The sequence below is a fragment of the Hyperolius riggenbachi genome, chromosome 1 (assembly GCF_040937935.1).
Source record: "Hyperolius riggenbachi isolate aHypRig1 chromosome 1, aHypRig1.pri, whole genome shotgun sequence".
Lineage (NCBI taxonomy): Eukaryota > Metazoa > Chordata > Amphibia > Anura > Hyperoliidae > Hyperolius > Hyperolius riggenbachi.
In genome coordinates this window covers 664,855,538-664,870,051 of record NC_090646.1, presented here as the reverse complement: position 1 = coordinate 664,870,051, position 14,514 = coordinate 664,855,538, and positions in this window count along the sequence as shown.

Sequence of the window (14,514 nt, the reverse complement as noted above, 5' to 3'; positions counted from 1 at the left end):
CTCTGATCACCTGTCTATCACCTGTCCATCACCCCTCAGCACCCCCACCCATCAGAGCAGACCCTAACTGCCCCGCGGGGGTAACCGATCACCTGCCCAGGCCCTCGATTGCCCTCATACCCCCCGCCTGATTACATCCCCTGCTCTTTGTTTACATCTGTCCTCCCCAGCGATCACTAACTGATCTTTGATCAGTAACCCCCTGTGTCTGCCTCTCATCAGATCAGGACTCAGTCTGCCCCGTGCGGGCTCCTGATCAACCCCCCACCCCCTCAAATCGCCCTCAGACCCCCCCCCCCCTAATCACCGTCCAAGTGCATTGTATTTGACTGTGCTGCGCTTGTATTCGATTGTGCTGCGCTTGTATTTGATTGTGCTGCGATTGTATTTGATTGTCCCGTGATCTGCTTCGATTGTCCCGTGATTGTTTGATTGCCTGAGACCCCACTTCCCACCACACCCAACCCCACCCTCCCCCCCCCACCACACCCAACCCCACCCTCCCCCCCCCCACCACCTCCAACCACCACCTTCCGAGTGCATCAGATTTGCTTGTGCTGTGATTGGAGTCGATTGTGCTGTAATTGTATTTGATTGTCCCGTGATCGGCTTCGATTGCCCCGTGATTGTTTGATTGCCTGAGACCCCACTTCCCGCCACACCCAATCCCACCCTCCCCCCATCACCTTCCGAGTGCATCAGATTTGATTGGGCTGTGATTGGATTCGATTGTGCTGTAATTGTATTTGATTGTCCCGTGATCGGCTTCGATTGCCCCGTGATTGTTTGATTGCCTGAGACCCCACTTCCCGCCACACCCAATCCCACCCTCCCCCCATCACCTTCCGAGTGCATCAGATTTGCTTGTGCTGTGATTGGAGTCGATTGTGCTGTAATTGTATTTGATTGTCCCGTGATCGGCTTCGATTGCCCCGTGATTGTTTGATTGCCTGAGACCCCACTTCCCGCCACACCCAATCCCACTCTCCCCCCATCACCTTCCGAGTGCATCAGATTTGATTGTGCTGTGATTGGAGTCGATTGTGCTGTAATTGTATTTGATTGTCCCGTGATCGGCTTCGATTGCCCCGTGATTGTTTGATTGCCTGAGACCCCACTTCCCGCCACACCCAATCCCACCCTCCCCCCATCACCTTCCGAGTGCATCAGATTTGATTGTGCTGTGATTGGAGTCGATTGTGCTGTAATTGTATTTGATTGCCCCGTGATTGTTTGATTGCCTCTGAGACCCCACTTCCCACCAACCCCAATACTTCTCAAATACTCCCTTTTTGCTAGGTAGGTGCTCTTTTTTTCTGGGTAGTCTCGGAGGAAAACCCCATAAATTTAGCAATCCAAAATGGCAAGAAGGGGGCTTTCCGATGACGAGGTATACAGGTACATGAACCAGTCGGATGAGTTCTTTTGGGAAGAATCATCCGTCGAATCTTCCGGGTCCGAATTTGAACCTGTAGAAAGCAGTGGTTCCCTGACCGATAGTGATGACGAGGCTATGGTCCCGGCTAGAGCCAGGCGTACCAGACCCCAAGTCGTTAGACTGCAGGTGGCGCAGGATCTGCCTCAAGGGCAGCAGGGTGGTGCTAGCGCTGTTGATAGTTTTCTTGGTGAGGCAGGCACCAGCAGCGCAGCATCTCCTGGACTTAGTGCCAGTGCTTCCGTAGACCCTGGCGAAGTGGTGAGCGTCAGCATGGAAGTTGAAACTGGTACGGTGGCAAGTGCAGTAGTACCCCCGTCGCAGCCACCAAGAAGAAGACGGGCCCGTAGTACCCATAGACTCCCAGAGGTGCTGGCACAACCAGATTGGCAATCCCCTGATTCCGCCGCACCCGTAGTGCCCCCTTTCACCGCCCAGTCTGGAGTCCAGGTGGCGACAGCTCATCTAGGAACGGCCCTAGACTTTTTGCAGCTGTTCATCACCCAGGTTCTCTTGGACTTAATTGTGGTTGAGACCAACCGTAAAGCCACACAATTCATTACCGAGAACCCGGATAGCATGTATGCCCAGCCTTTCGAGTGGAAACCAGTCCAAGTTTCCGACATTAAAATCTTTTTGGCCCTTATCCTTCACTTGGGACTAATGAAACAGAATGTATTGCGGTCGTATTGGTCTACGAACCCAGTACATCATGTTCCCTTGTACCCTGCTGCCATGTCCAGGACACGATTTGAGTCCATCCTGCGCTTCCTGCACTTCAACGACGACGAAACCTGTCATGAAAGGGGCCACCCTGCTTATGACCGGCTCCACAAAATTCGGCCCCTCATAGACCACCTGTCCTCAACATTTGCAGATGCTTATATCCCTGAACAGAACATCTGCGTAGACGAGTCCCTCTTACGCTTTACCGGGCGCCTTGGCATCAAACAGTACATCCCAAGCAAGCGCGCCCGGTATGGGGTGAAACTGTATAAGCTCTGTGAAAGGGCCACAGGCTATACATGTCGTTTTAGGGTCTATGAGGGAAAAGACTCAAAATTGGAGCCGGTCGGATGCCCTGACTACCTGGGGAGCAGTGGAAAGGTTGTGTGGGACTTGGTGTCACCCTTGTTCCAGAAGGGGTACCATCTTTTTGTGGACAATTATTACACAAGTGTGGCCCTCTTTCAGCACTTAAAGTTAGAAGGAATCCGATGCTGTGGCACTGCACGGCCTAGTCGCCAGGGCTTCCCCCAACGGCTCGTTACCACCAGACTTTTACGGGGGCAGAGGGTCGCCTTGCGTACTGAAGACCTGCTCGCGGTGAAATGGAGGGACAAGAGGGACGTTTACTTTCTGTCCACCATTCACACAGACACGACAGTCCAAATTCAACGGGCAACTAAGGTCATTGAAAAGCCCCTTGTCGTCCACGAATATAATGTCAACATGGGAGGGGTGGACTTCAATGACCAGAGGTTAGCGCCCTATTTAATGACCCGGAAAACAAGACGCTGGTATAAGAAAGTGTCTTTTTATCTGATTCAATTGGCAGTTTACAACAGCTTTGTTCTCTACAGTAAGGCTGGGAGAACTGGATCTTTCCTCCAATTTCAGGAACAGATCATTCTGGACATCCTGTATCCAGGAGGTGCCAGGCCCCCCCCCCAGATGCAACTAGCCGACTGCATGGTAGGCATTACGCCTATCAGATTCCGTGTGCCCCAGGTCAACGCATCCGAAGAAAACGTTGTCGTGTCTGCAGCAGGACTGGAAGAAGGAATGACACCAGTTTTTATTGTCCCCGCTGTCCTGACCAGCCTGGCCTATGCGTAGGGCCGTGTTTTGAGAGGTACCACGAGCAGGTACACTATTAGAACCTAGGGAACTCCAGACACAGGAGTAGGCACACACTCAGTGGTCTTTTGCACATTGTCGCAGGGAGAGGAGAGGTAAGCTTGAAGACCAAACGGGTAAGCATAAAAGTGGGAAGAAGGATCGGTGTCCATGCTTGATATTGCTGATCTGTCCTGGGTTGGCGATATAAGACGGCATGTTTGAATTTCCCTTGAGTGTGGACACCCCCGGTTTATATGTGATTTGGGCCTATGATGATGCTTTAATGCCACACAGAGTCATCTCTACTGGCAGGCATATTGCTGTATCCTACAGGCATAATGCTGTATACTAAAGTTCTGAGGCCCAGTCACATAAGTTGGTGGCTCACCCTGAGTGCAGGGTGGCACGGGGTGTCTCTCTCCTGAGGTTATCACTGCCATTGATGTGGAGGAAGATCTGCCATTGATGTGGAGGAAGATCTGCCATTGATGTGGAGCAAGGTATGTTTGCCGTTCATTTTTCCTTTCAGCCCAGAGTGCGTTACTTGTATACCCAATATAAGGAGTATAGCAGAAACTCCTAATACTGGCCATACATGTAATGATTGCAGAGACCCTAAAATGCCAGGACAGACTCCACAAATGACCCTATTTTGGAAAGAGGACACCCTAAAGTATTATGTGAGGTGCACGGTGAGTTCATAAAAGATTTTAGTTTTTGTCACAAGTTAGCAGAATTTTTTTTTTATTTTTTTTTAACAAAGTGTCATTTTCCGTTTACTTGTGACAAAAAATAAAATTTTCAATGACATCACCATTACCCTCATGGAATACCTTGTTGTGTATTCTTTCCAAAATGGGGTCATTTGTGGGGTTTGTTAACTGTCCTGGCAAGTGGGCGGGGTGCTAAATTGTGAGCACCCCTGTAAAGCCTAAAGGTACTCATTGGACTCTGGGCCCCTTAGCGCAGTTAAGGTGCAAAAAAGTGCCACACATGTGGTATCGCCGTACTCGGGAGAAGTAGTATAATGTGTTTTGGGGTGTATTTTTACACATACCCATGCTGGGTGGGAGAAATACCTCTGTAAATGACAATCTTTTGATTTTTTTACACACAATTGTCCATTTACAGAGTTATTTCTCCCACCCAGCATGGGTATGTGTAAAAATACACCCCAAAACACATTGTACTACTTCTCCCGAGTACGGCGATACCACATGTGTGGCACTTTTTTGCACCCTAACTGCGCTAAAGGGCCCAAAGTCCAATGAGTACCTTTAGGATTTCACAGGTCATTTTGCGGAATTTGATTTCCAGACTACTCCTCACGGTTTAGGGCCCCTAAAATGCCAGGGCAGTATAAGAACCCCACAAATGACCCCATTTTAGAAAGAAGACACCCCAAGGTATTCCGTTAGGAGTATGGTGAGTTCATAGAAGATTTTTTTTTTTTGTCAAAAGTTAGCGGAAAATTGATTTTTATTGTTTTTTTTCACAAAGTGTCATTTTCCACTAACTTGTGACAAAAAATAAAATCTTCTATGAACTCACCATACTCCTAACGGAATACCTTGGGGTGTCTTCTTTCTAAAATGGGGTCATTTGTGGGGTTCCTATACTGCCCTGGCATTTTAGGGGCCCTAAACCGTGAGGAGTAGTCTGGAAATCAAATTCCGCAAAATGACCTGTGAAATCCTAAAGGTACTCATTGGACTTTGGGCCCTTTAGCGCAGTTAGGGTGCAAAAAAGTGCCACACATGTGGTATTGCCGTACTCGGGAGAAGTAGTACAATGTGTTTTGGGGTGTATTTTTACACATACCCATGCTGGGTGGGAGAAATAACTCTGTAAATGGACAATTGTGTGTAAAAAAATCAAAAGATTGTCATTTACAGAGGTATTTCTCCCACCCAGCATGGGTATGTGTAAAAATACACCCCAAAACACATTGTACTACTTCTCCCGAGTACGGCAATACCACATGTGTGGCACTTTTTTGCACCCTAACTGCGCTAAAGGGCCCAAAGTCCAATGAGTACCTTTAGGATTTCACAGGTCATTTTGCGGAATTTGATTTCCAGACTACTCCTCACGGTTTAGGGCCCCTAAAATGCCAGGGCAGTATAGGAACCCCACAAATGACCCCATTTTAGAAAGAAGACACCCCAAGGTATTCCGTTAGGAGTATGGTGAGTTCATAGAAGATTTTATTTTTTGTCACAAGTTAGTGGAAAATGACACTTTGTGAAAAAAACAATAAAAATCAATTTTCCGCTAACTTGTGACAAAAAAAAAAATCTTCTATGAACTCACCATACTCCTAACGGAATACCTTGGGGTGTCTTCTTTCTAAAATGGGGTCATTTGTGGGGTTCCTATACTGCCCTGGCATTTTAGGGGCCCTAAACCGTGAGGAGTAGTCTGGAAATAAAATTCCGCAAAATGACCTGTGAAATCCTAAAGGTACTCATTGGACTTTGGGCCCTTTAGCGCAGTTAGGGTGCACAAAAGTGCCACACATGTGGTATTGCCGTACTCGGGAGAAGTAGTACAATGTGTTTTGGAGTGTATTTTTACACATACCCATGCTGGGTGGGAGAAATACCTCTGTAACTGGACAATTGTGTGTAAAAAAAAATTAAAAAATTGTCATTTACAGAGATATTTCTCCCACCCAGCATTGGTATGTGTAAAAATACACCCCCAAACACATTATACTACTTCTCCTGAGTACGGCAATACCACATGTGTGGCACTTTTGTGCACCCTAACTGCGCTAAAGGGCCCAAAGTCCAATGAGCACCTTTAGGCTTTACAGGGGTGCTTACAATTTAGCACCCCCCAAAATGTCAGGACAGTAAACACAGCCCACAAATGACCCCATTTTGGAAAGTAGACCCTTCAAGCTATTCAGAGAGGGGCATGGTGAGCCTGTGGCAGATTTCATTTTTTTTTGTCGCAAGTTAGAAGAAATGGAAACTTTTTTTTTTTTTTTTTTCTCACAAAGTGTCATTTTCCGCTTACTTGTGACAAAAAATAATATCTTCTATGAACTCACTATGCCTCTCAGTGAATACTTTGGGATGCCTTCTTTCCAAAATGGGGTCATTTGGGGGGTATTTATACTATCCTGGAATTCTAGCCCCTCATGAAACATGACAGGGGGTCAGAAAAGTCATAGATGCTTGAAAATGGGAAAATTCACTTTTTGCACCATAGTTTGTAAACGCTATAACTTTTACCCAAACCAATAAATATATGCTGAATGGTTTTTTTTTATCAAAAACATGTTTGTCCACATTTTTCGCGCTGCATGTATACAGAAATTTTACTTTATTTGAAAACTGTCAGCACAGAAAGTTAAAAAAATCATTTTTTTTTGCCAAAATTCATGTCCTTTTTGCTGAATATAATAAAAAGTAAAAATCGCAGGAGCAATCAAATAGCACCAAAAGAAAGCTTTATTAGTGACAAGAAAAGGAGCCAAAATTCATTTAGGTGGTAGGTTGTATGAGCGAGCAATAAACCGTGAAAGCTGCAGTGGTCTGAATGGAAAAAAAGTGGCCGGTCCTTAAGGGGTAGAAAGCCCTAGGTCCTTAAGTGGTTAAGGAGATCATTGGGAATAAGAGGAAAAGACAATTTTTCAAAAAGACCTTACAGTTTTTGAGAAAATCGATTTTAAAGTTTTGAAGGAAAAAAAGTATACTTTTAAAGGTGGTAAATGTCACTTTTAGTAGCAAACCTAACGGTAGTGTAATTTTACATGCATCAAAAGAGAGAGCAATAAATTTCCTGACGGGGTTTCCAGGGGCTCCATACGCAGCCGCAGTGCTTTGGCCAGGGATCGCTATACAGCCGCAATATGGCTGTATGAAGATCCCTGGCATTTTTTTCCTATTTTCCCAATTTTTTTTTTATGTTTAGAGTGTGGGAATTTTTTTTAAAAAAATTATGTGGCGTCCCCCCTCCTGAAACTTTTTAACCCCTTGTCCCCAATGCAGGCTGGGGTAGCCAGAATGTGGAGCTCCGACTGATTGGGGCTTCACACCCTGACTATACCAGCTGCTAAAAAGGTCCCTTAATGCCGTTTTGTTCCGGGGTATCTGTTGGGGGGCCCCCCAGGTTTATTTTGCCCTGGGGCCCCATTGTTGCTTAAACCGGCCCTGCCTGCAGTGCACTAATAGAACAGTAAAATATCACTGACTAGTGACTGACCAGTGACAGTAACTGAAGTTGATCACTGGTGGTTGACTGGCTGGCTCAGCTAGATAAGTATAGTAATACAGCAGTATAATCAGTCTGCACCTGCCTGCCCGCACTAAGCACAGTAAACAACAGTACACTCTCACTATGACTAGACTGACTACAGCTAACTGAATAATAAATCACTAACAGGCTAGCTAGCTAAATACAACTAACAAGTACAGTATCAGAGCAATGTTAGGAGTAAAAACACTATGTTTTTCACAATCAAATGCTCTTGCTGAAGCAACAATGGCCTGGAGATGATCCTCTCAGTGCCAGTCTAACAAAGACAGAGCTTTTCATCATGGCCACCACTTTATATACAGGAGGGGAGGGCATAGCCTCCCCTCCTATTATTGGCTGCTAGGGCCTGGCTGGGGGCCTCTGATTGGCCCAGGGAAGTCATTTCTGCCCATTTCCGCTAATCACGACCTAACCACGGCTTTCTGAATCTGAATACTGGAAAAATGCTTGTGGTTCACGGCTAATCTGTGATCACGACTTCTCAGTGAGCATACAAAACACAAGAAAAGAGGCCAATTCAGGCCAAGAAATATATATACACAATAATGGATACTTCAACATATATCGTGCAAAATTAACAAATACATTTTATTGAGGTCAAAAAATATCAATAGTCAAATATAATTAACAAAAATGTTTAAAATCTCCCAATTGAAACTGATAGTAATCAGTAATCCTGCACCCATACACATGAATAATGGGTCGAAGGTCAAATACATCAAATTTTTAAATGCACCCACAGTAGGCTAGAAAAAAGTGCATACAATGTACAAAAATATGCAAAAGAGGGGGGGGGGGTGTCATATGTAGACCAAATCAAAAACAAGTATTTGATCCCCACATATACATATAGGAAAATACACTGTAAAATTCATAAATAACTAGTAACAAAGATATAATAATAAATAACCATTTGCAGAGAAAAGTGACCACGTGCTGAAATACATAAACAAAACTCATATACAATTTTATTATCTGCAAATAAATGTGCACTGCATGTGGAGCTGCGTGCATATGCAGCTTTGCAAGAAAAAGCTGCGGGGATGCACATGCACACACACAACACACGCAGTACTATGTGCAGAATATACAAAATACAAAACATCCGTTACAACCAGTGTTATGAAGCAAGTGCTGCTGGTGCCAAAATGGAATGACTGCCTTACCGGGGTGCCAGGGTAGAGGAGACCGGGAGAAGATGCCTGGCGCGGTCGCAGCTGCCGGCTGCTTCTAAAGGAGACTTGCTAGATCTAGGGTTGGCTGACCTAAATACTCTATGCGGAGTGCCATGATAGAATGCGTGGCCACGCATGTGACATCGGGCTGGTGTGCGCTCTAATTGGCGCACGCCGCGCTTGTCCATTAGGACCTGGGTCACATGGTAAGTGATGTACCAGGTCTCCTAGCTGCTGTCTAAGCTTGCGCAATAATCAGGGCTCCAGCAGGGACTTATATACATATAAATAATTTGCACAATATAGTATGAAGATAATAAAGTATATCAAATAATTAAATCAATACATATTCATATTATTAACTGAAAAACGATCTAACAGTATTTCAATACAAAAACATATAAATGCTACAACAGAGCCATCTAGTGGCCAGGGAAACACGCTGCAGACAACTTGTACAATTAAGGGCTCATTTCCACTAGTGCGGCGTGCGTCTCTCAGACGCACGCCGGCACTGAGCAGGGCTGCGGGATCGCAGGCAATTCCCATCAGCTGTGCCATGCACGGCTATGGGAATCGCAGCCTCCACTGCGAATTCTGCGGGGGGTTCAGGCCGAATCGCTACCGCAAGCGATTCGGCCGCGGTGCCGCTACCCCTTATGGAAGAGTTTCCCCGCGCGATTCATGTGCGGGGAAACTCTGCTGAATCGCGCCCATTTCCGCGTAAGTGGAAACGGGCCCTCAAGGGGCACTATGGCACTTTGTCACAAGTTAGTGGAAAATGACACTTTGTGAAAAAAAAACCCAATAAAAATCAAATTCCGCTAACTTGTGACAAAAAAATAAAATCTTCTATGAACTCACCATACTCCTAACGGAATACCTTGGGGTGTCTTCTTTCTAAAATGGGGTCACTTGTGGGGTTCCTATACTGCCCTGGCATTTTAGGGGCCCCTAAACCGTGAGGAGTAGTCTAGAAACCAAATGCCTCAAAATGATCTGTGAAATCCTAAAGGTACTCAGAGCGTTGGGCCCCTTAGCGCACCTAGGCTGCAAAAAAGTGTCACACATGTGGTATCGCTGTACTCAGGAGCAGTAGTATAATGTGTTTTGGGGTGTATTCTTGCACATACCCATGCTGGGTGGGAGAAATATCTCTGTAAATGGACAATTGTGTGTAAAAAAATCAAAACAATCTCATTTAGAGATATTTCTCCCACCCAGCATGGTTATGTGTAAAAAATACACCCCAAAACACATTATACTATTTCTCCTGAGTACGGCGATATCACATGTGGGACACTTTTTTTGCAGCCTAGGTGCGCTAAGGGGCCCAAAGTCCTATGAGCACCTTTAGGCTTTACAGGGGTGCTTACAATTTAGCACCCCCCAAAATGCCAGGACAGTAAACACACCCCACAAATGACCCCATTTTGGAAAGTAGACACCCCAAAGTATTCAGAGAGGGGCATGGTGAGTGGCAGATTTAATTTTTTTTCGTCACAAGTTAGCAGAAATGGAAACTGTTTTTTATTTATTTTTTTGGGCACAAAGTGTCATTTTCCGCTAACTTGTGACAAAAAAATAAAATCTACCAACTCACCATGCCTCTTAGTGAATACTTTGGGATGTCTTCTTTCCAAAATGGGGTCATTTGGGGGGTAATAATACTATTCTGGAATTTTAGCACCTTATGAAACATGACAGGTGCTCAGAAAAGTCAGAGATGCTTAAAAAGGGGAAAATTCACTTTTTGCACCATAATTTGTAAACGCTATAACTTTTACCCAAACCAATAAATATACACTTATTAGATTTTTTTTATCAAAGACATGTAGCACAATACATTTGGACAAAAATGTTATAGAAATTTTACTTTATTTGAAAAATGTCAGTACAGAAAATAAAAAAAATCTTTTTTTGACAAAAATTCATGTCTTTTTTGATGAATATAATAAAAACTAAAAATCACAGCAGCAATGAAATAGAACCAAAAGAAAGCTGTATTAGTGAAAATAAAAGGAGGTAAAATTCATTTAGATAGTAGGTTGTATGACCGAGCAATAAACCGTTAAAGCTGCAGTGGTCTGAATGGAAAAAAGTGTCTGGTCCTTACGAGATGAATACGCTAAAAAAAGTTAAATACCTATTCTGCTTTATGACCCTTGGGGACGCCATCCGCATCCCCCCTTTCATTCCACTGCGTTTCTATTTCAAAGTCCAGGCTCGGGGGGGTCCCGGCCCGATCCCTCAGGTCGTCCTTAGCTTCCCCACTAAAGATGGCCGCCAGGTCCGGCCACGGCTGCGCAGTTCTCATTGTCGCAAGTGCGGCTGCGCAGCTCTACGTCCTCCCCCTGCTCTGACCTCTTTACCGGCAGTCTCGCATACATAAAACACGCGAGACTGCCGGTAAAGAGGTCGGAGCTGGGGGAGGACGTAGAGCTGCGCAGCCGCACTTGCGGAAATGAGAACTGCGCAGCCGCGGCCGGACCTGGCAGCCATCTTTAGTGGGGAAGCTAAGGATGACCCGAGCCTGGACTTTGAGATAGAAACACCGCGGAATGAAAGGGGGGATGCGGATGGCGTTCCCTAAGGGTCATAAAGCAGAATAGGTATTTAAATTTTTTTAGCTTATTCGCCTTGTAAGTCCTTTAGGCTGCTTACACACTAAGACGTTACAGGCGCACGTTAGTGCAGCCTGTAACGCTCCCCCAACGCACAGCAATGTAACACAAGTGGGCTGTTCACACAGCCCACGTTGCGTTACATGTAACGCTGCACGTTCTCCGCAAAGTGCAGCATGCTACGGCGTTACAGACTGTTTGCACATGCTCAGTCGTGTTGGGGAGGAGTGGGGAGCGGCCAGGCACATGGCTAATTAATATTCACTGCACGTTGTGACGTGCAGTGTTTACTTCCTGGTGCGGCCGCTCTGTGCGGCGATTGTCCGGCGGGACCACGTGATGCCGCATGAGCACAAGAGTACGCATCATGGCATCACGGACGCCAGAGTGAGCTGCACAACGCGGCTCACTCTGACGTCCACATCGAAGAGCACCAGGGCTTGCGTTAGGTGCACGTTATGCGACCTTAACGTAGCACCTAATGCAACGTCTTGGTGTGCAAGTAGCCTTAAAGAGGAACTCCAGTGAAAATAATGTAATAAAAAAAGTGCTTCATTTTTACAATAATTATGTATAAATGATTTAGTCAGTGTTTGCTCATTGTAAAATCTTTCCTCTCCCAGATTCACATTCTGACATGTATTTCATGGTGACATTGTTACTGTGGGCAGGTTATGTAGCTGTTTCTAGCTATTCTGGCTGTTACAGACAGCTGTAAACAGCCATTTCCTGTCTGTGAACATTGTTACATTGTGGCAGTTTGCCAGCAGTACCGCGGTATTCAGAGCTTCTTGTGGGAGGGGTTTCAGCACAAAATCAGTCACACAGCGCCCCCTGATGGTCTGTTTGTGAAAATCATTCTATTTCTCATGTAAAAGGAGGTATCAGCTACTGATTGGGATAAAGTTCAATTCTTGGTTGGAGTTTCTCTTTAAGGGGTTTTATGACTGCAGTCCTTAAGTGGTTAAGCAATTTTTTTTTAGTTGTCGGCAATTGTTCGTTAAAAGGTCACTAGTGTTCAGTAATGATACGGTAAGTTCTCACCCCATAACAGCTTCCTGGTCAGCACACTGTTAAACTGTAATATTGCCCACTTGAGCCATAGGGAAACATGGACATTACTTTACACATTCAGTTGTTACTGACAGCAGCTGATATACAACTGACAGCAACTTGTATATTTAAGTTCTGACAATCTTGTCAGAATTGGAAGGGATCACTGTAAGAAGAAAATGGTGAGCTTCTGAGAGGAACTGACAGTGAGGTTAGTATGTAATATTCATTTGCAGCTACATCATGCGTTTATTTTAAAAAAAATGTTTTACTCAGTTCAGGTTCGTGTTAAATACACCGACTGCAGAAACATAAATAACGACAGGGCAGTAGGGGCGATATTGCACTCGGAATTTACCGCCCTGACACGCCTCTTTTCTGCTTCTTGAATACTAGTTTCGGAAATTTTACCGCACAGTTACCACCAGTTAACACTGCATGCACGATATTGACATGCGATGTCATCCATGAATACTAACTTCCGCTACATGCTGGGGCTAAATTACCGAACGCTCGATAAAGCGTTTGGTCAAACTTCATGAACCGAGGCCTATGTCGGTGTTTTAACTGTTTTTACATGTGGAGTTTGAATTAAAACGGAATTTGTACTTTGGAAGCCGGAGTAGTGGAGTGCCTTATGTCCTACTAATGTCAAACGCTAGACCCACATGGATTTGAGGTGGAGTGAATCTGGTGAGCTGATATATAGAAGGGTTTGGGTTTGCACAAAGAGTCGAGCACAACGAATCACACTTCACGTTTGGATGCACGCATGACTGCAATAAGGGCCCTTTTCCACTTGCAATCGCTAGCGTTCACGCTGAACGCTAGCGATTGCTGAATCGCAATTACCGGCGATTCCCCGACGTTTGCCGCCGCGATTTTGCTATGCTATGCACTGCATAGCAAAATCGCGGCAAATATCGCTCCGCCGCGCGTTCGCGTTCCTGACAAAAACGAATCGCGGTAGTGGAAATGACCTACCGCGATTCCTATGTTAAAAAGCAAACCGTAGCGATTGTAAAATCGTTAGCGGTTTGCGTTTTTGCGATTCAGCCAGCGCAAACGCGCTGGTGGAAAAGGGCCCTAATGCACTATTTTGCGTCTCTTTGAACGTTACAGATAATCCAGGAAGTATATGAAGAGGAGCGCTGTCACAATATTGATTGATGTGTATACTGTGCCAGTCTGCCTCAGTTGAGCATGCATGCAGCACCCACACACCTAAGGGCCTTACAGACCTGTTAGCGCTCAATCTCGGTAAACGCGGCATTTTGTGTGCCAGTACGAAGCAAGCATAACCCTTACAATACCACTCTGGACATTTTAAAGCAGCCCTTTTCCTCAAATGTGGGAATGTACTGTGATTGCTCCCTTTAGGGATTAAAACCCGACTATGCGGCAACTCCGTAATTTTTAATGGAACTTTTAACATGGATCCCTCTCCACCATACCCCTGTCCAAGTGTTAGAGTCCTTGAAACTAGTTTTACATCACTTTTGTGGTCATAAACAGTCTTTGTAGTTTGTGAAATTTGCCTGCCCACTGAAGTCAATGGCGCTTTGCGCAAATCCAAACTTTTCCAAGATGTTCAGATTCGGCATTCGCGAACTCAAAATCTGATGTTTATGACATCTCTAATGAATGGCAGTCCCTTCTCCCATATATAACTTCCATTTACGGCAGCCCCCTCTTCTATATATACCTTCCATGTACGGCAGAACCCTGTCCCATATATAAATTCCATGTACGCCAGCCCCCTCTCCCATATATAACTTCCATGTTCAGCAGCCCCCTCTCCCATATATAACTTCCATGTATGGCAGCCCCCTCTCCCATATATAACTTCCATGTACAGCAGCCCCCTCTCCCATATATAACTTCCATGTATGGCAGCCTCCTCTTCTATATATACCTTCCATGCACGGCAGAACCCTGTCCCATATATAACTTCCATGTACAGCAGCCCCCTCTCCCATATATAACTTCCATGTACAGCAGCCCCCTCTCCCATATATAACTTCTATGTACGGCAGCCCCTCTCCCATATATAACTTCCATGTACAGCAGCCCCCTCTCCCATATATAACTGCCATGTACGGCAGCCCCCTCTCCC